This window comes from Vidua macroura, chromosome 11 (genome assembly GCF_024509145.1).
Source record: "Vidua macroura isolate BioBank_ID:100142 chromosome 11, ASM2450914v1, whole genome shotgun sequence".
Taxonomy (NCBI): Eukaryota; Metazoa; Chordata; class Aves; order Passeriformes; family Viduidae; genus Vidua; species Vidua macroura.
The window spans coordinates 3,360,457-3,380,541 of NC_071581.1; the positions used below are offsets into that span (position 1 = coordinate 3,360,457).

Here is a 20,085-nt window from a genome sequence, read left to right on the forward strand (position 1 = left end):
ATGAAGGTGTCCAAGGACAAATAATCTCATCTGCATCACCAAGACCCTCCAGTTTCCTCCCCTTGCTGCTTTGCTGTTCAATTCTTGCCTCTTACTTCAGATGACACTGGTAATTTTTGGAGTAGTGATACTTTTGTGTATCCAACACACTGGAGCCTATTTCTCATCTGGGCATCAACACTGACCACACAATTGCTTGCAAGAGTCATGTCATCAGCTCTGATTAAATGATAAAGGATGCGAGTAAAAATTACACTTGGGTCTGTGCAGGATCCCACATTCCTTCTCATTTGCTGCTTTTTTGAGTTTCTCTCTTCAGTCACAAGCCTGAAATTCAAACGCAGAGTCTTCCCCCTGTGGACCAGGTATTTACTTGCTTTTCATGAGCATCAGCATTCATATTCCCAGAATGGCAGGGATGGGAGGGCACACGTTTTGCCTGTGAAAAGGGCAGCTCTTCCAAGAGGATTAAGGTTTTGCTTTCTTGCGTCTGGGGAATGGTAAAGCAGGGTGGGTGACTGTGGCCATGGCTTTCCTGGGGTCAGTGATGGCAGAGGCAGGGAAGACTCTCTCCTTTCCTCTCCCTTTTTCTCTCCACGTTTGGTGGAGCTGGTAGGAAACTGGAATGGCTTAGGGGAAGGGAAAGGAGGCCACTCTTGGAGGACAAATCTGCCACAGCCTTCCTCCTGTGTCTCCTCTTCACCCCTAGAGTTTTGCCTGTTGTTTCCCCAGATGAAGGCCCCTGTCCGATCGCTCCCTGCTCAGCAGCTCTGCCACAGTAGAATATCAAGTCCCCATCTCTCCTGTTATGCCGTATGAAACTAAAAATACCAACCCCACTGGAGTTACTTCTACATTAAAGATGTAAGTGAAATAAGAAAAATCACTTTTGGAGCTTTTTATTTTTTGATTTAATTTTTAATTAATCTTAATTAATTTGAATTTTGAAGCAATCTGAAAAATAGTTTTAAATTAATATACAGATATATATATATTTCGGTGGGTTCCCCCCCCCCCATATCCACTGGTGAGAGCATGAATAATACAGGACAGAAGCTGTGGTCCCCGTTTGTATGGCCCAGGTCGGGGCTTTGCTCAGACCTGGCGTGGGGCGAGCGGGGGCCGGCTTGTCCCCATGTCGCCCTTTTGGCCTCAGGGCGGCGGCCACGGGGAGAGCCCGGAGGGCCCGGTCGGTGCGGGAGCCGAGCTCGGGCCGGGGCAGCTGCCGAGTGCCCGCTCCCGCCTGAGCCCCGCTCCCGCCTGAGCCCCGCTCCCGCCTGAGCCCCGCTCCCTCCTGAGCCCCACTCCCGCCTGAGCCCCGCTCCCTCCTGAGCCCCACTCCCGCCTGAGCCCCGCTCCCTCCTGAGCCCCGCTCCCGCCTGAGCCCCGCTCCCTCCTGAGCCCCACTGCCTCCTGAGCCCCACTCCCGCCTGAGCCCCGCTCCCTCCTGAGCCCCGCTCCCGCCTGAGCCCCGCTGCCTCCTGAGCCCCTCTCCCGCCTCAGTCCCGCTCCCGCCTCAGCCCCTCTCCCGCCTGAGCCCCGCTCCCGCCTGAGCCCCGCTGCCTCCTGAGCCCCTCTCCCGCCTCAGCCCCTCTCCCGCCTCAGTCCCGCTCCCGCCTCAGCCCCGCTCCCGCCCCGCGGCCGTCCCGCGCCCGCCGTTGCCGTGGAGACGGGCGGCTGCCCGCGGGCAGAGGGGGTGGAGGGGAGCGGCGCCCCGGGCTGAGGGATGAGCCCGGCGCCGCGGGGTCCCTGTGGGGACCGGCACTGCCGAGCAGCCCCGGGGGCTGAGCGGGACTCTCTGGGTGGGGCTCCAGCGCCTTGCAAAGCCCATCGCTTCTGTGGCAGCGCAGAGAGGCCCGCGGGCCTGTGACCACCCCCGGCAGGGTGCCCGGGGCCGCAGGGCCACCCCGGCTCCCCGCAGCTCCCGGCGGGAGAGGCACGGGCCGTGGGATCTGCCGGGGCCGCGGCCCTCCGAGAGTATTATTTCTAATTAATGCCTGTGTGGTAGCCTAATCTGTGTTACCGGGTTCTCTGGAGTATTGTAGCAACAAAGGTATATTCTAGGGTTCAGTTAATTAAAAAGTCCTTACAACTCTGCCTAGGTCCTGTGTTAACTCGGCTGTTCTGGCTGTGCCACAGAAGAAATACCCAATATTTATGCAGTTAGGGCGGTAGTTTCGCTAATTTCCTGCAGAGCTCTGTGCTCTTCCTCACGGCGCTCTAAGGGCTTGCTGTCCCGTCAGCCGCACTCGCTGTGACAGGGACGTGGGGCTGACCGCTGCTTTTCTCCGTGCCGCCGGCAAAGCAGCTCCACAGGTGCCTGGGCATTGTGCTGCTGCTGCGGGCCTTGCTCGGGACCTGGGCTGCCTGCTCTTCTAAGGGCCCTTGGTTCTAGGGCTGGAGTTTGGAGCACACGTACACCTCTAGGTACTGGTTTGTGCTGGGATGAAGTCATGAGTCCTCAGGAGAAACGATGACGAGTTAGATTCTGGTTTTATTTTATAATAAGCGTCCCCCTCCCCACCCCTGGGTTTTTTTTTCAAGTACATGTGGAAGTGTTTAATATGTGTTCTCTTTGGCTATATACATTTTATAAACTCAGTATCAACCATGGACTTAAACACATACTTGTGGTGAGGATGTGTCTGATTTGCTTATAGTAAGGAAGTTCAAGCGAAAACTTGATTAAATATACCTGATTTGTATCTACAAGTCCGTTTATTTTGGAGTTTATTGCTTTTTGAGACTGATAACAAGGGAGAATATCTCTCTCAACAAGCCAAATTGAAAGAATATGATACAGAAGCTGGATTCAGTATGGGTTAATAAATCTAGCCATAGAGCTACACATTAGCTCTGGAGTTTCACACTGCATTGCAAAGCATGGTAAACTCCTCTCAGCTCTCGGGGTTGGTTTTTCTTTTTTTTTTTTTTTTTTTTTTTTTTTTTTTTTTTTTCCTCTCCAAGGAGTAGGGTGCCAACACTGCTGACACTTGGCTTCCCAGAAATATGTGTTTAAGTCAAATGTTTGAAACAGAAATTGTGTTATGGTTTCTTTGTGGCCTGTAGAAGATAACAGAATAGTAACGTGCTTGATTAAGAGCTATACTGCATTTCTAGGATAGAAAATAGACAGTATAGGATTCAGTTCTAAGAAAATGTTGTGAATAAAATCATCGAATAGGAGAATAAGCCCTTTAATATTTTGCATTTATATTAAAAAAAGTCCTAACCAATTATTCTGAGCCTTTATTCTCCAATAAATAAATAAATAAATAAACAATCATGTTGTTGAAGAACATAGCCGAAATATCTGTTCCAGAGTACAGATATCTGGGAAAGGTTGGCAATATGTAGTTTATCTTTGGAAGCAAAGCATGATCTTTCTTAAGCATTTTTGAGGAAAATGATTACTTAATCATTCAATATTGCTTTCTATTATTTTGAGAACAGTTACTGATTGTTTATAAACCCCAGCCCACTAAGAGTGCTTCTACTTCATTTCACACCTCATTGTTTTGCAGATTGCCTGTGCCTGTGGAAGTTGATTTGAAGTCCTAGGAATTTAATTTCTTGACCATCTACTTGTGTAGTCTAAAATCTTCCGTCTGAAGAATACAACACAAGTACTTATTTTGGTATGTAGAGCTTTGATTTCTGTAACCTGTATAGAATAATTTTGTGAAAAAGCTGGACAGAATCACAGAATGACACAATGTTAAGGGATTGGAAGGGACCTTAAACATCACCTGGTCCCAACCCCCTGTCATGGGCAGGGGATCTTCCACTAGACCAGGTTGCTCAACGTCTTGTACAACCTGGCCTTGGACACTTCCAGGAATGGGGAATCTGCAACCTGTTCCGGTGTCTCACCAGCCTCACAGTGGTGAGACCAGCCTTCTGGTGTCTCACCAGCCTCACTCTTCCTAATACCCAGTCTATCTGTAACTATCCTGCCCTACCACTGCAGCTCCTGATGGAATGTCCTTCCTGCAGCCCCTTCAGACCCTGGAAGGTGCCGTGAGGTCTCCACACAGAAGAACCTTCTCTTGTCCAGGCTGAACAGCCCCAGCTTTCTCACTTGTCTTCATAGCGGACAGATAATCCTCTGCACTTGCTGCAACACTTCCATGTCCTTCTTGTGCTGGGAACACCAGAACTGCATGCAGCACTGCCAGTGGGGTCTCACAAGAGTACTGGGCAAGAATCACCTCCTTTGACCATCTGGCCATGCTCCTCTGGATGCAGCTCAGGATTCTCTTGGCTTTCTGGGCTGTGAGCACTCACCGCTGGCTTCTGCTGAGTTTTTGATTAACCATCACCCCCAAGACAGAATAATTTTGTGAAAATATTGGTGTTCTCAGGGACAGCCTGTTTGCCTTTCCATGATTTGCAAATGCTGATTCTCTTAAAGATTTGATGACTCTTTTAATGTGGGCAAAAGCAAGAAAATGAACCCCCTAATGGTATTGAACAGTGCAGTTAGCAGAACAGGCTTGTAGTGTTGTGGGACTTCTCATTGTCTCCTTCCTTGGAAAACATAATATTGGTGTACAAGGCTGTAGTTAATTATATTTGTTGGATAAATTCAGCTGTCACAAGCTGCATTTCATCCTTTGCAGAACAACCAAGAAAACAGTAATTTTAGGACCAAAGCTCAGTGGCTCACTCTGCTTTTAGTAGAGCTGCTGCAATTAAAATATAGGAAGCCTTTAATAAGAATTAATTTGGGAAGTGACACACACACAGTGTACATGCCCATTTATTGGTGAGATTTGTACTTCTGCATTCTATGCAAATAATAGGTCTTAGCTTTTCTGTTTACATGCTATTAATCCAGCCTGTAGCTTAAAACTCTTCTTTTTAATGGCTCCATTAAGAAATTAAGGGAGGACTTACTTGGCAAGGAAACTCAAAGTTAATCTTGCATGGTCATCTGGTGATCTAGTAGATACTTTCTTTCTGAAATTCAGAACTTTTATGAAACCAAGTTCTGGCCTCTGTTCATTTCCATTTAACTTGGTCATGCAATTTAATGTGGTTTGCTTCCCCTTTTTTTTTTTTCTTTTTTTCTTTTTTCTTTTGGTTAGTTTTTTTTTTTTGTTGATGCCTGATAGTTATGCTAACAGAGTGTTAACTTTGTGATATTTAATGTTTACGGTGTTAATAGGTAAAGATAATAGCTGTGCTTTGTTGTGTTGGAGAATTTTAGTATGTTATTTATAGATATGAAACCTACAAGATATGATATAAAAGCCTTCAATATGAAAAATGTTACAATTCTGAGCAGACAGTGAGAAAATTGCCTTTTAGAGGTCAAAACTCCCAATGCCTCTGGCAACATGGCCTTGATGTCATTTGACAGGGTGGAAACACAGCCCTTCATGGGAATAAACAGCCAATACCTGCATGATTCATTTTGTTAGAAGGGTTCTCCCATTGTTGCTAGGCAATATTTCATAGGTGGAGTTAAAAACCAACAAAAATATCAACAACAAAACCCCCAAAACCCAACTGCTGTCTCCTCAGAATAATACTTATTGCAAGTTGTCTTGCTATTGTTTATTTGTTTTTCTAATTAAGTAATTTTTCTCTCTGCAGAATAGATGTATCAGCTGAGTCTCAATAGAGACCTTCCCCACTAAGAGGCAGCAAGGGGAAGAGCTGGGAAGGGGCTGCACCTGGTTAGTGGAAGGTTTCCTTTCTGTCTTCCTCTGTCCCTTCTTAGAGCTGTCTGTTTGGAAATGCTCGACTATGTTGTGATGTGCAATTCTCAGAGAAGAAACATGGCAGAGACCAGCAGACATTCATTTGAAATGATTTTCATTCACTGCATTCTGGAATGGACTTGAAAGCAGGTCTCAGAGGCAACTTGTATGTACCAGTTTGTCTTACATATTTATTTATGACAGACTTGAATCTTCAGGATGGTATTCTATCAAGTGACATACCGACTCAGTGTGATGTGTGTCTAAAAATAGGTCATTGTCAAAGGACAGGAAAGGAATTGTATAAATCTATAAACTAAACCACTGCATTGCATGTGATAGCATACTCTGAAGCTGAGGTAATGCTATCTTCAAAATTGTAGCTTTCCATAGATTATTTTCTAGAATAATACACTAACACTGCATTTATCAAAACAGGAGGATGGCTGCAGACTCTGAAGACAGCGAATGCTAATGGGTGGGTTACTTCTGACACAGCAGTTAGAAACAGTAAAGTAAAACAAACCATCTCAGAAGGTGGCAGGGCTGGACCAAACTTTGCTCTTATGCTTAAAATATTACTGATTTGAACCTCCCATTTTTTCATGTGTTAAACTGTGTCATAAAAGACTTATTTAGTGTTGGGACTTAGGCATTTAGGTTTGAAAATAATGCTCCTGTTTTATGCGTTTGGTCAATGTGAATGGATTTTTTTCCTCTGGTTAACCTAGAGTGTTGAAAGGCCTGAAAAATGAGACCCTGAAGAATGGTACTGATTAAAAATGGGCATTGGAATGGAATCTTTGTGATTTAAAATAACCTGTTGATGTACACAAATCTGTGGGGTTTGGAGCATAACAGAACAGTGCAGATTTTTTTACTGTTTCTGACAGCATAAGTGCCAGTACATAGGTGAGGTCTTGAACTTAGCTGCACAAGTTATATGTTTTGGTGTTTAATGCAGTGTTGCTACTGCAAAAACCAATAGAAGGACCAATATTTAATTAAGGAAGGAGTGTGGAAATGGTCAGCAAAAGAACAAATGCATCTGTGTACAGGGTTATATTGAGAGGGTTGGAGTTACCAGGTAAAGGGGAAGTGTGACATCTGGTGGAAAGATGGTATCAGGAGCAAGAGATCCATTAGTGATAAATGGGATTATTTGGCACAAAAATGCATTATATGATGTTTGAAACCACTGCTGGAGATGAAATTCAGATGAGTGACATATTTTGTGATCTCATAGTTCATATTGTCCAAACCAGAATACACGGTAACATGATTTTGTTCTTAATGAATAGTGATCTCTTTTAAGCTACCAAAGAAAGCTTATTTTGTTAAGTTCTCCCCCAAATTCTTAATCTACACTGAAAATAAATTAATATGGTACAGGTTTAGCTACTTTTGGGTATCCAATATTTTTTTCAGAAAAATGTCATCTAAGTAACTATGATGATCCTAGCAGCTTTCTGATGCCTGAGTTCTTTATTGAGTCTTCTGTCATACTGCTTCCAGGTGCAAGTCCCATATTATCAGGACCATTAGGTGCTGCTGTTCTGGGAGATTCTGGTCTGACCCTGGCTTGGAGGTGTAAGTGGAGCCCAGCACTGGAGCCTCTGTTTGGGTTCTGCTGTTCTGCTCCCTTAGAGCTGGTGGCAGGCTCCTCTGCAGTGTGGGAATAGCCTCGTATTGCAGGAGGGAGGAGAGCAAGAGAGGAACGCTACAGGAGAAGGGGAGGGGAACTGGAGCTATCTTTTGCTTGGTGTCACATTGCTAGAGTTAGAACTTCCATAAAATCTGGGTGGGCTCAGAGCTGCAGAGATCTTGCTTTACTGTGTTTATTTCCAAAATATGTTGTGGAAAAAGACTCTGCAATTCATTGGGAGCTCTGTGTAATAAGGATATTCAGGAACTTCCTAGCTCAGCTCAAAGGGCCAGGAGAAAAAAAAAGAAAATTCATCTTAATCTTTCAGCTCTGCTTTAAAATACCTGATTCTTCACTATTCCGTAGGATAGTGATCATTCCATGTCAGTCTTGAGATTTTTCTGTGTTACAACTTTGCTACTGAAAGATTGCTTTGTCCCAAGCATAGCACAAGTCCAGTCGTGGTTCTGCTTTGTAGTTCAGGCTCATCTCCTGTGCATAACTGCCTGCTCCAATCATGTGGGATTTCCCCCTTCATCAGAAGGCCATAAATCTTGAGCTTCTTTTGTTCTTCATGCATTTTTCTTCTATTTTTAATGTTAGCATCTCACTTGCTAGAACAATATAAGCGTTCTGAATCCTTTTCCTGCTTTGGGGGCAGACTCCTTCTGCAAGTTTTTGCCTGCTCCCAGAAAAATAATGCATTTTGGGAACTGGCCAGTTCAAGGAGTGAAACAAGTTAACAAGTACCTAAACCCACAAATGCAGCATTTCAATGCTAGACTGCAGTGGGGTAGACCCGTCTTAGGCTTCTTGGTCAGCCAAGGCCAGAATCAGGCATTTAACAGCAGCAGTGTGAGTAACCTGTTTCTCAGGTCACCTCACCGTCAGAGTCACAAATGGGTGATATTCATGAACTCGGGTATTTTGGTACCATGATGAATAAAATACATTGTTTACTCCAAAGAGTGAATTGCTCTGCTCTGCTTCTGGTGGCAGGGGTTGGGATAATGCAAATGGATTTGCATAGGAGGCCTGTGGCAGAGAGTTTGCTGAATCACTTTAGTGCAGTTAGTTTAGTGTCGAACACTTTCTTCCTAATCTACCCCCTTCTCCTCAGCACGGTGGCAGTAATTATCCTTTCCTGTCTTTGTTTCTTGGGATAGGTTGAGTAGGCACTCTCATACTTGTGAAACCACATTAATTAACAGCCAGTTAACTCTCTTACTCTATTGTCATATGAAGACTGGATGCAGGCCCAGCTTCAGTTTCTTCATGAGAAGTTTTATGTTTTAGCATGTTGGGAGGGAAACAAACCTAATGCTTTCCTTCAGAGAACCTCATTGTATAAGCTTTCTGAAGATTAATTTGGGGTCTGGAGATAGAGAAATTGTCCTATTAAAAGGGAGAAGTTTAAGTCTGTTGGAAATGTAAGTGAAAAACATAATTATCAGTGATGTTGAGATAGATTCTTTTAAAAGATCTCTAGACCAGTATATATACTAAAAAGAAAAAAAAAATCAGACCAGAAATTTTGATTGACCTGAGAGCCAGACTGACAAGTTTTAGTTCTCAGCTCTGTGTTGGTGAGGAGACAGTTCTTCTTATCAAATTAAAACTGACAGTGATACTGAGCTTGTGCTTAGCACAAGGTGCTTTCTTAACTGCAAATGTGATTTCAGCTTGAAAATATCATAATAAATTCACCAAATGGACTTTCTTCTGTAGTATATTCTTATAATTATAAGCCCTTCATTTTTGCCCAGGGCATCTACTTAGGAGATATCATAAAGTGAAAATAATCTTAATGTCACTAAATGAGAAAAGAATGATCATATTGCCTTGCAGAAAAACAAAATGGGAAGGGGGACTGAGGAAGGGATGGTACAGAATTGTATTTGCTGCACTCTTGTGGGCACCAGGAGAAAAATGCCCTTTATTTTTCTGAGAATGATTTTAAAAAGTGTTTGTATCAGTGTTGCAGCTTCTGAGTAATGACTGGAATTTCTGACTATGCAGATATGATGCACAGCCTTTGAGAAAATTGATAGCTTGGTCTCTATTACTGATATTGAGAACTGGGTGCATGGTGGCTGTTTTGGTGGTGTAAGTAGGAGGAGGAGGGGGAAGGTTCCTTGAGAACCTGTTGGGAAAAAAAAAAACCAAAAAAAAAAACAAAAAACAAACAACCCAAAATCTGATATAAGTCAAAACTTAGTGGAAGTAGGATATGAAACTTGCTTATGGAAATTTACCACTGGATGCCACTGTTGCTTCATAGAATGTCATACTAAAATAACATCAGCTCTGCTGAAAAATTCTGCATTCCTTCACTCTCATCTTCTTAGTTTTTTATTACTTTAATCTTTGTTCATATCAAAGGAAAGGAGAAATCATGCCCCACTTATTCTCTCCAGCAACATGGTGATATGGTTTCCATATCTAGAAGTGACAGCTTGTCATAGGAAAGAAAAGGGAATGACACAAAATTTGTTTTTTTTTTTCCCTTCCCCTTCTGAGGTAAAATATTTTTCAGATAGAACAGAAGAACAGAAGAAAGGCTCAGATGAAAGAGCAGCCAATTTCCCTTGTAACTAAATTCCTTCTCTCTGTCTCTGAATCCTGTGCTAATCACAACTAGATTTGGACACTGAGCCTTTACTCCTGTTTTAATGTCATCTTACGGAGCAGGGCAGGAGGTCACTTTTGAAAATACCTGTTTATTTCCTTTCCCAAGTGTTGGGCATTTTGTACTAGAAAGAATGTTTTTCACTCGTTACAATTTTTTCCTCCTGGGGGAAGCAGGGAGGGTGAAGGTCATCAGGTGAATTTTCGATGGCTCTTGCTTGTTTTTACAGGTATGTTTGCAATCACCTGATTAGCAACTCTGAGACTTTTCTCTAAGTCATACATATGGGGTTTTGTAAATAGCTTTTTTTTTTTCTTTTTTGATTGAAGCAACTCCCAAAATGTAATTCATTTAATTAAATTAAAAGAAATAAAACTCCTAACATCTGAAGCATAAGTTCCAGATCTGATCGTTTGGGTTTTCTATTCTGAGTACACCTAATTCCTCATATTACCTATGGGGAAAGAATAGAAAAATGATGGAAAAAACCATGCGAGATGAGGTTTTTCTAGTGTCATGCCTGGCTTCTGAGGAGACAGTCCACCTTCTGCTGTGCGCCTGCTTAACTGGGTGAGCACGAGTGTTCCATAGAGTGCCAGCCTAATTATCAACAGTGGGAACGTGTCGGGATCTGTGATATTTAAATGCTCCCGAGATTGTAGAAAGTCTCTGTCTTTCAGCCCCGCTGCCAAAGAAGGAGTAGTAATTTGTCTGGGCTGGTTTTCAAGGTTGTTTATTTCTTCTTACCTAAAATATTTTCTCTCTGACCTGCAGCAGGTCTGTCTCGCAGGACAGCGTGCGGGGCTCTGCCCCTCAGTGGGATGTTACAAACGTTCTAGACTAGAAACTATGTGTGCTATATTTACAATAACGTGCCAATATCCATCACCCATGTTGATCAGTGTGTCCCCAGCCTAAACCAACAGAAAAATGCCAACAGCACAGTGAAACATGGAGGGCATGAAGAAGAAGAAAAAGGATAAGGCACGCCCAATTTCCTCCATCTTGCCCCCTTTGAACCCCTTATCTAGAATCCTAAAATTCTACTTTTGCACCCGTGCCACACTAATTACTACTGATATCAAACACTCAGAACTTGTAATTCATCCTGTAAGATTGAAAACTCTTTTCCATGGATAAAGATCAGGGACAGTGTCTCTCGGGGCTCCGTACAGGGGGGCTCCTGACCCCCTGCCAGGGTCCCAGACCTTCCAGGGCAGCCAGAGGGATGCCCTGGATTCCCACAGGAACATGGGGAAAGGCAAAGACAATGGCAGTGGTGTGTCGCGAGGCTCCGAAGGAAGGAGCAGCAGTAGCCGTGCAGCCCCAGCAAGCACGTTCGCTGTCTCCGCAAGCGGCGGGAGCAGACAGACAGCAGGGCTTCAGCCCGGGGGCTCGGCACTGCCATGGAAACCGCACAGCAGCACCGCAGCCCTCCGGCTGCCGGCCCTGCGCATGCGGAGGAGCGGCACCCGCACAACCTGCGTGCGGCTGCAGGAAGGCCGAAATGCACGGCCCTTCTGCTGCTCCTCAGCCGGGTTATGAGGCCAATTGAGGGCAGGGAAAACAAACAAGTACATGCAGTAAGTTTACTCTCAAAGATGGGCTGCCGGCTGCAGCACAACCTGCATGCTGGATGTGTGACAGCCAGAATGCAGCTTAATGATGCTATTGTTCGCTTGTAATTCCCCTCTCTCTTCTGGAACTGAAGTTTCGTCTGGATTAGATGTTGTAATCTAAGTTTTGTGGTGATCAGGGCTGGATGCTAACACTGCCTCGCTGGAAGTTCCGAGGGGAAGCCTGCCAGCAGGGCCGCTGTTGATGCCGCACAAACTTGCAGCGGTGACCCAGATAACATTGTGACCGACACAGTAAGTTACAGTGTCAGGAGGAATAAACGTCTCCTCCAGCCCCTCGCTGAGCTCCAGCTGTGCTGTGCTACCTGCCCTTAAGCGCCATCTACCCAAGGAACTGATGGGCTCTGGGAGCTGCTGGGCTTTGCTCAGTTGTGAGCTAGTCGTACAAGTGAATTCAGAAAATACACAGGGCTTGCAATTATTTGGAAATTGTGGTATTTTAGTGTTCTTAGTAAAGGATCTTTCCAAAATGGTTGCCTGGGCTCTGCCATGTCTGTTGAGAATTCCTAGCAGTCATCTAAACGTGACAGCTCTCTAAAGAGAACTTTTGTGCCCCCACCCCTCATCTACCACCCTCTGCTCAGATCCTACTTCTGGCCTAGGCCTGGGAGAGGACTAGTTTTTAAATTACCTTTCCTGAAGCTCTGCAGTCTTCATCTCACTTCTGTTCTGAGGTGGAAATAACAAGGTTTCTGTTGTTTTCATTTGTTATGCCATGCAGAGAGAAGGTTCCCCCTGTTCTTTTGCAGTAGGACTGGTTTCATGGCTGGAGAATGCTAAGTGATTCTGCGGTGGCTTGGTGTGGGCTTGCTCAAACCATAACATGAGGTACAGCAATATGAAAGAAGCAGACATTTCTGGTATTTTTGGACAACATCCTAAATATATCATCACTACTTTTTGTGATTTGGAGTTGTCAGAGAAGAATAGCTAGATGAAGTTTGACTTCAGCACAAGAAGGCCTGAGCTTTTCAATGTAGTGTGTATGGTGACAAGTGAGTAAGATGGAACGGAGCAGGACTTAAGCCTGTGTTTTTGAGAGGCTCTGGTCAGGTTAGCTAATGTAGAGGCAAAGCCAGAGAAGGATTGAAAAAGGCATACCATACAAATGAAATAAATGAGCTGCTGCTGCCTCTTTTTTTTTTCTCCCTCATCCCTTGTCCATTTAGAGTGAGTGATGCAGAAGACCATTGCTGAACACTGTCCCCAGGCTCCCTCTACACTGGGTGTATATGTATGCAAAGATCAGCAGTGCTTCCACAGACTTTTCAGTGTTCCTTAAGTGTACAGAATCCAGTCCCTACTGCATCAGGAGCCTTTTGAAGATAAACATCACTGATTCTTAGCTGTGCCATCTTTTGTTAACTGGAAATTTTAATATGTGTATACAGTAAAACCTACTGCCAGAAATGGCAAAGAAAACTTCAGTGTCTTTTACAAGAAGCCACAGGCAAAGAGCAAATGTGTTTTGGAGCAAAGGTGGGGAGGGCTTCTCCATGCCACGGTCCTTATCAGAGTCAGGCATTGTCGGGGTTGTGAATACAGCCCTGTATGTGTCTTTATAGCCATGGATCATCATGAAGCAGAAACCAACTGGTTTTACCCCATGTAAGCCTCTGCTTGTTTATCTATTTGAAAGTAATCACTCATTCATTTTGCTCTGTTTGTAGCCTTCACAATTTAATATTTGTATAAATCTTAAAGGTGACATCTTCATAATGTAGGTTTTAATTCTACAGTCCTTGTCTTTCATGCTGCTGCAGTACATTAAAAATGTTTTCAGTCTCCTCTTCTATGGGGGTGAACTTTGTAAATTTGTCTGGTCTCTTTGGGGATGCTGCATCCTCTGGCTGCTTGTGTATGGAAAGTGCATTGGTACAAAATTATTTATAACTCTTTCAGTTGGTGCTGGATCTCTGTGGTCTTCCACTGCAAGTCTCTTCAAACTCTCAGAGGAGATTTTTCAACAGCTCCTGGCTCATAAGCAACAGCTTCCCCCATGATAACCCTGCAGCAACTCATCTTGTTCCTTCAAGCTTGTGTCTGTTGCCAACCTAGTCATTAGACTGATTATTATTTAAGCTGATCATGAATTCCAGTTTGGACTCTCTGCTTTCACAGTGACTAATTAGAGAAGGCACCTTCCCCATCAATTTGTGCTATTCATGGAAATGTTATCACTTACAGAAGATACAGAATAGACATTTGTAGGTTCCTTTTATTTAAGAGACTGAGAAAAAGTCCATGCAAAGGAGAAGCTTCTAGGTGACTTATGGAAACCTTGCCCTGTTGGCCTCGCTCTGTATAGATGTTTAGGGATTTGGTGCTGGTGTTTTACAACATTACAAGAATGTGGTGGATTTATTTTTTTGGTTTTTTTCTCTCTTATCATCAGATGTCATGAAGTCAAATTCAGGCTATTTCTATAGACAGGTCAACATTTAAACAATGCATGAAAACATTCCTGTGTTTTAAAAACACTTCGAGACTGAAGTCTACAATGAATATGTGAGATCAGGGCAGCAGATAGTGGCAAGACTGTAATAATTAACAAAGAATACTTTTGTCTTTTGAAATAATATAGTCATAGATGTGTGAATTTTAAAGCCATGCAACAGTATTAGTTCTTTGATTAAAAGCCACAAAAGATTAAAATCTTCAATTACTATGTAGGCTCACCTGAACTTTCTGGGAACTGGAGTAAAGGGGATAAGTGAGGGTCAAAGGGTGAAGACAGCCTGGCTGGTCATTAATCTAAATTTGCCTGTGGAATATAGCTGTGAAGAAGATGTTAGTATGCTTTTCCTGCTCACCCTAAACAAACAAACAAACAAACAAACAAACAAACAAAACAAAACAAAAAAAAAGAGATTTTGCTCAAATTTGGTTTTAAAATAATTAAGGAAAAATGGAGAATTTTGAAAATTGGGTCTTTCAGGTGGGGTATGTGCTAGTGTTTTGGTGGGTTTTTTTTTTTTGGTAGTTGTTGTTGTTGTTGTTGTTTTCCCCTCCAAGAAAACCTGGGAGGGCGTTAGACTTGCTGTGATTCAAATCAATTGAATTTCAACAGAGTAACAGCAAAACTGACAGTCTTTATGCATCTCTGAATGTATGCAAACTGTAGGAAAGGTGTGAGAGGGATGGGAATTCCTTGATAACTTTCATGCAGCTACTGCAAGACACAGGTACCTCTGAGCATGAAGCTGCCTGGCTTTCAGTGTGAGCAGCCCAAGAATGTTCCACAAATTGTCATTCTGGGATAGTGCCTTGTTCTGCTCCAGTTTTGTTGCTCATACCCCAGCTAGTTTTCCTAAAGTTGGAATGAGGGTGATTGCAATTGTGGGAGCAGCACAAGAAATGTAGGCAGTGCTTGGAGAAAGATTTGCTGTGCCCATTTCTACTGAATATTTTGTCAGTGTTCTTATTTATCAGGTGGGGTGCTGAGAGCATAAACCATCTTACAGTTCTAGCTATATTATATTTGAAAATAGAAGACTTTACAAAATGAAAGTAAGTTGCATTGTTGTGGTGTCACCTAAACCAGTTAATAATCTGAGATGGGAGAGGATTCGAAAGGACCAAGAGTTGCTCTAAATAGTGTCAGAACTGCAGTTATGTGAAGAGAAGTACACATTTTTGAATTGGTAAAAAGGAGTTGCATTAATTATATGGCATGCCACGCTACAACATGAACACCATTAAAAAGTCAGCCTTTAAATCTTAAAACACTTCTCGTTCCTACTATCCTCATTATTAACATCCCTATTCTACATTAATGCCCCTGGCAAGAGGTGAAAGCTGTTCAGGGTGAAAAGAAATTAGTTTCATTTTTCAGTAATTATGGGGAATACTGTTCACTGGCTTTAGTCACCCTCTCAAGTTATTCTAGTGCTTCTGGTTAAAAAGATCCTGATCTATGGTATTTCGCTAATGATCAACAGTTTTAGAAATGACATTTTTCAGCAGCACAGCCTCTATTATTGGGACAATCTTTTCCTTTGGGCAGCTGCCAGATTTTTCAAAACCAATGGGAACACTTATGAAAGGTTAAGTTCCTTTCCCTGCTCCCACCTTCTTTATAAACTTGAGATCACTATTGCCTAGGATGCAAACTAATGTTTCCAGTTTTCAAAGGAAAAGACCACCTCTTCCAAGACAGATATTTAAATAATCTGTGACTGTGGGGAAACAACAAAGTAAAGGAAGAGACTCTGAAGAGTATGGCAAAAATTGAGTGGAAGTGAAATAACAGTGTGCCAAGGTAGTTCCTATCATGCAATGTGGTACATTTTCAATGGATAAATAAAGTATCTTAATTTGTTAGGTGCATTTTCCTGTTCTCATTTCAAGTGGTCCTTTTGTTTCATAATGTTGAATAACAGAAAAATTAAAAAATTGCAATAGGTAATGAAGATGCATTTTGAGAGATGCATTCTGGAGGACTGAGTAGGTACCTTCTACTGAGGAACTGAGCAAACATGAATGTTTCTTTTGTTCTTTCTCATCATTCTGAAATGTATTTTTGTGGTACTTGGAAAAAAAAAACAGTGGTCAATAAGAGCTGAGTTCTGGGTGTCTTTCTGCTGGAATGTGCTGTGTTGCTGTTTTGGTTATTTACCAAGTACTCTTATTCTGGCTCATATGAAGTGTTTATTCTCAAGTTATAGAAAATTCCAAGAAACTTCCAGTGCATCCATTTATAGTGTCTTACCGTTTAAAGGATTAGTGACAGTTCAAGCAGTAGCTCAGATACCTGATTTCTGTGACCATTTTCTGATTTGCAATAAATCTGTTCTTCAAGTGGCACCATCTGTGCCCTTTGCAAGGTGTCTCTGACAGTTTCCCTGGGACTGTATGAAATGCTCTGTGGTGTGCAAGAACTGCTGCTCTTCGGGGCATGGCAGGGAACCACAACACTTCTGCAGTATTCTGGCCACAGAGCAACAAAGAGTTTCTTGCTGGGATGGCCTTGGCACCCCCAGATATGTTTGAGACCTTTCATCTTGGACAAACTTCATTGTGACAATTTTTATCCTTGAAGAACTAATTGAAGAACTGGTCACCTTTTTACTCCAGTAACAGTTCTAATTCAAATCATCCTGGCTGTAGTAACTTGATTTTTGAAGCAGTTCAGTACTCTGTGATCACGAGTTACTTAAGATTCTTGTGCTTGGCATTGTACTTGTAAATGATGGCAGCATCTTTCTTTCACTTATTTCTGAAAGAACAGGCTGCATTTAAAAAATAATAATAGTTTCTTTTCTTGGTTAATAGCTCTATTAAGTACCTACAGCACAAAGTATAATAACTTAAATGCTTTTGAATAAGGAACTTAATTAGATATTAAAATTCTTCTTCTTCCAATGAAATACTTTATCTTCCCCAAAACTGGAACATGGAAGTCTTGAGCAAACTGCAGCAAGGTGTTTTACATGAATAGTTTATACTTTTCTGCCACCAGATCACCTGTGTAATAAAAAGCCCTTATTCTTTAAGGCCACAGGCAAGCAGTAGGATGCAGAGAAACGTATTGGGACAAGCTGAATGAGACTTCCCTTAGAACATTGGAATTTTTCTTCTAGTGAATATGAAATCTTGCCTTTGGCACTATGCTATATTGAATGCTTCAGAAGGGAATGAAAGGGAAAATCTTTCTCTTAGCAGGAAGGTAACTTTGAATGCAGAGCTGGAATGTATGGATTTCTACCTCTGCTCCATTTGGTGCTTTGATTTGCTTTCCCTTTGCTTTGACTGGCTGTGCTACAATGCCACTATTTTTTCAGTTCTTTAGAGCTAACACACAATACTGGGATTGGTGAACTCGTCAGCTGGTCAAATGGCATATACAACCTTGTTTCTGTTTTATGGTAAATATAAGAGCTCATATTGTTGTGGTATGGTAAAAGGTATACTGTCCTTTTTATTTTAATACTTGTTTAAGAGCAGTCCTTGATCCTTTGCTTGTGGTTGTTTTGAGGTGCATTTGGTAAAAGCTTAAAAAAAAAAAGCAGCCATGCACTGCACGGTTATGCATAAATAAGGTAACAGAAAGACTCATTGCTTACATTTGGGGATCCCTTTCTTAAAGGAAAAGCCTCTGGCTCTGCTTACCCGTAACTCTGGATTGGCTGTACAGCTGTCTTTAACCCTATTGAAGACCTTGATGGGCAGACAAGATTGACTCTGTCTCTGCTGCAAGTGTGAGGCTCTGATTACTCTGATTATCCATTTCAGTAGATCTGCGCTTCTGGCCCACTCTGTGGGCTAATCTTCTGGATTTGTGGAGAGAAACAAGTGTTAGGAAGCAGGATTTTACGTTGAACTTCTTCAAGGTGTGTGAGCATGACTTGGAAGATGGCAAAGGTATGCTTATTTACAGATATGCTACAGAGAAGCTGTAAGGGGGAGAAACTGAATAAACAGGGAATGAAGAAAGCTGATTTGGGTGGTCTGGTAGACCAATGCCCAGTCAGTTCTATAATATATCTTTACCATGAAGTAAAGAGTCTGAAAGCCTGGGTCTTACAATCTGGCACATTGATTGAGGGAAGGGGGAAAGACTGAGGGGGGGATTCTTATAGGAAGTGTAAGGGTAACATAGAAGAGAAACTGTGACAGCCAGGATCAGAAGGTGATAAATGGATGAAGCCCTCTGGAGAACACATATTACCATAGTTTGGAAAGGAAATTTGGAACTGCTCTTGCCAGCGGAGCGATGTGGTGGCTTTTTCCAAAGTTGGGACACTTGTGGAAGGACTACAAAGATGTAAGGGGCATGGAAGCCAGAAAAAAAAGAAGAATGTCCCTCCTTCAGCTTCTGTAGGTGTGAGGAATACTTACAAAGCACTTTCACTGCAGGACCTGTCCTGGCCCAGCTGCAGTGTGTAGTTGGTGTGTTCTACCTTGGGCAGATCCTGCACTACTTCTCCCAAGCCAGTTCTTCCTCTCTTCAGGGATTCTGTGTAGCCTTCCCCTTCCCCTTCCCCTTCCCCTTCCCCTTCCCCTTCCCCTTCCCCTTCCCCTTCCCCTTCCCCTTCCCCTTCCCCTTCCCCTTCCCCTTCCCCTTCCCCTTCCCCTTCCCCTTCCCCTTCCCCTTCCTTGCCTTTCTTCTTGGCACAGGTTCTGTCCTCCCTGATGTTTATTGGGCTGATTTTTGTGCCCTAATCCTGAGGGTATTTATAGTGAGCTTTACTGTACTTTGGCACCTGTACAGGGCTGACTGCAGGGGAAGGCAGGCTGAAGGAACCCGTGGGTTGCTTTGTGAGGACATGTGATCTGGCTAGGTCAGGGGAATGATGTAGAAAGTATTTTAAATGTCCATGAGGAGCAAAATTCTTTAGGCTTTTAATCTTAGTGAGTTTTCACTGGATTTAGTCAAACCCTTCCCAGAATCTAGTCACCAATGAGACTTTACTCTGGAAACTTGAAGACTTGAGGGTCTGTCTGATTCACAGGGGGAATCACTATAAGCCTAATGGGACTTCGGTTGAAACTTTAATTACAAGAAGACAGTAAAAAGCACTGTTTAAGAAAAAAAAAAATCCCCTTATCAACTTTTGTTGCTAGTCTAGTCAGGCTAAAAATTCTGCTTAATCTTAATGATTAGTAAGAGTTCTTCATTTCTGTTAAATAAATTACGAATTATTCGGAGGCAGTATATTAAAGCAGCTCTAATCAAGATATCCAGAATATTGTGACATATTTAAATCCCATAATATTTAAAAAAAAACATTTTTGAGGGAGTAAAGATACTTTATATACAATTAGAGGCAGTATGATTAATAACCTTGGGCTCAAATTCGACTGCTTCCTTTGGGATTTGGGGTTTTTTTCTACATCTCTGGAACCAAATATATGCCTTAATTACCAATCAAACAGTCAATGAAGGCAGAACTGAAGTGTGGATGTATCTACTTGGATTTGTATTAGCATTTCTTCCACAGATTTGGATTAGTGAGGCTGAGTGTATCTGCAAGTTTTGGTTGCTGTCAGGGAGATTGTGAATCCACACTGACTTAGATTTTCAAAACTAGCAGACCTGTCTGTTTTGCATTGTTTGACATTTATGCCACATGCTAAACCTGCAAAAGGTAGGTGTTAGAGCAGGTAGTGTTAAATGCAGGAGCATTTAAGAATTCTGAGAAGATTCAGGCCATTTAAAACCAGACAGTGTAGTTTCTCCCCAGCCCCATCTCCCTTTATAGAGGTTTCAAGAGGAAAAGGAGATTTTGATATCTGAGAAACAAACTCATTTGGTTTGAAACCATTCTGCAAGGCTACAACATAAAATCTGAGTTGCAGACAAGAAAAGAGGAGCCAGATACTTTTAAGGTTTGGACACTCCCAGGTTGGTACAAAGTCAGTGACTCCGATAGCTGTGTCAGAACTTCCTTTTACTGCAGAAACAGGCAAATCAATGCCTTCAAAGCCAGTGGGACTGGGGAGCTCAGGATTTTGGAAGGTGTT

The 20,085-nt window shown here is 42.7% G+C and overlaps 1 long non-coding RNA gene across 2 annotated transcripts in view; it reads left to right on the forward strand.

Annotated features, from left to right (window-relative positions):
* The first annotated feature begins 1,676 nt into the window (after positions 1–1,676).
* Positions 1,677–20,085, forward strand: part of LOC128812693 (uncharacterized) — a 41,825-nt gene continuing 23,416 nt past the window's right edge. The window contains exons 1-4 of one of the 2 annotated variants that reach the window (XR_008438792.1): positions 1,677–2,053; positions 3,525–3,638; positions 5,602–5,684; positions 17,854–17,982. This is a non-coding gene — a long non-coding RNA (uncharacterized LOC128812693). Of the gene's footprint in view, positions 2,054–3,524; positions 3,639–5,601; positions 5,875–17,853; positions 17,983–20,085 lie in introns of both variants that reach the window. The other variant, XR_008438791.1, reaches the window with a different exon arrangement.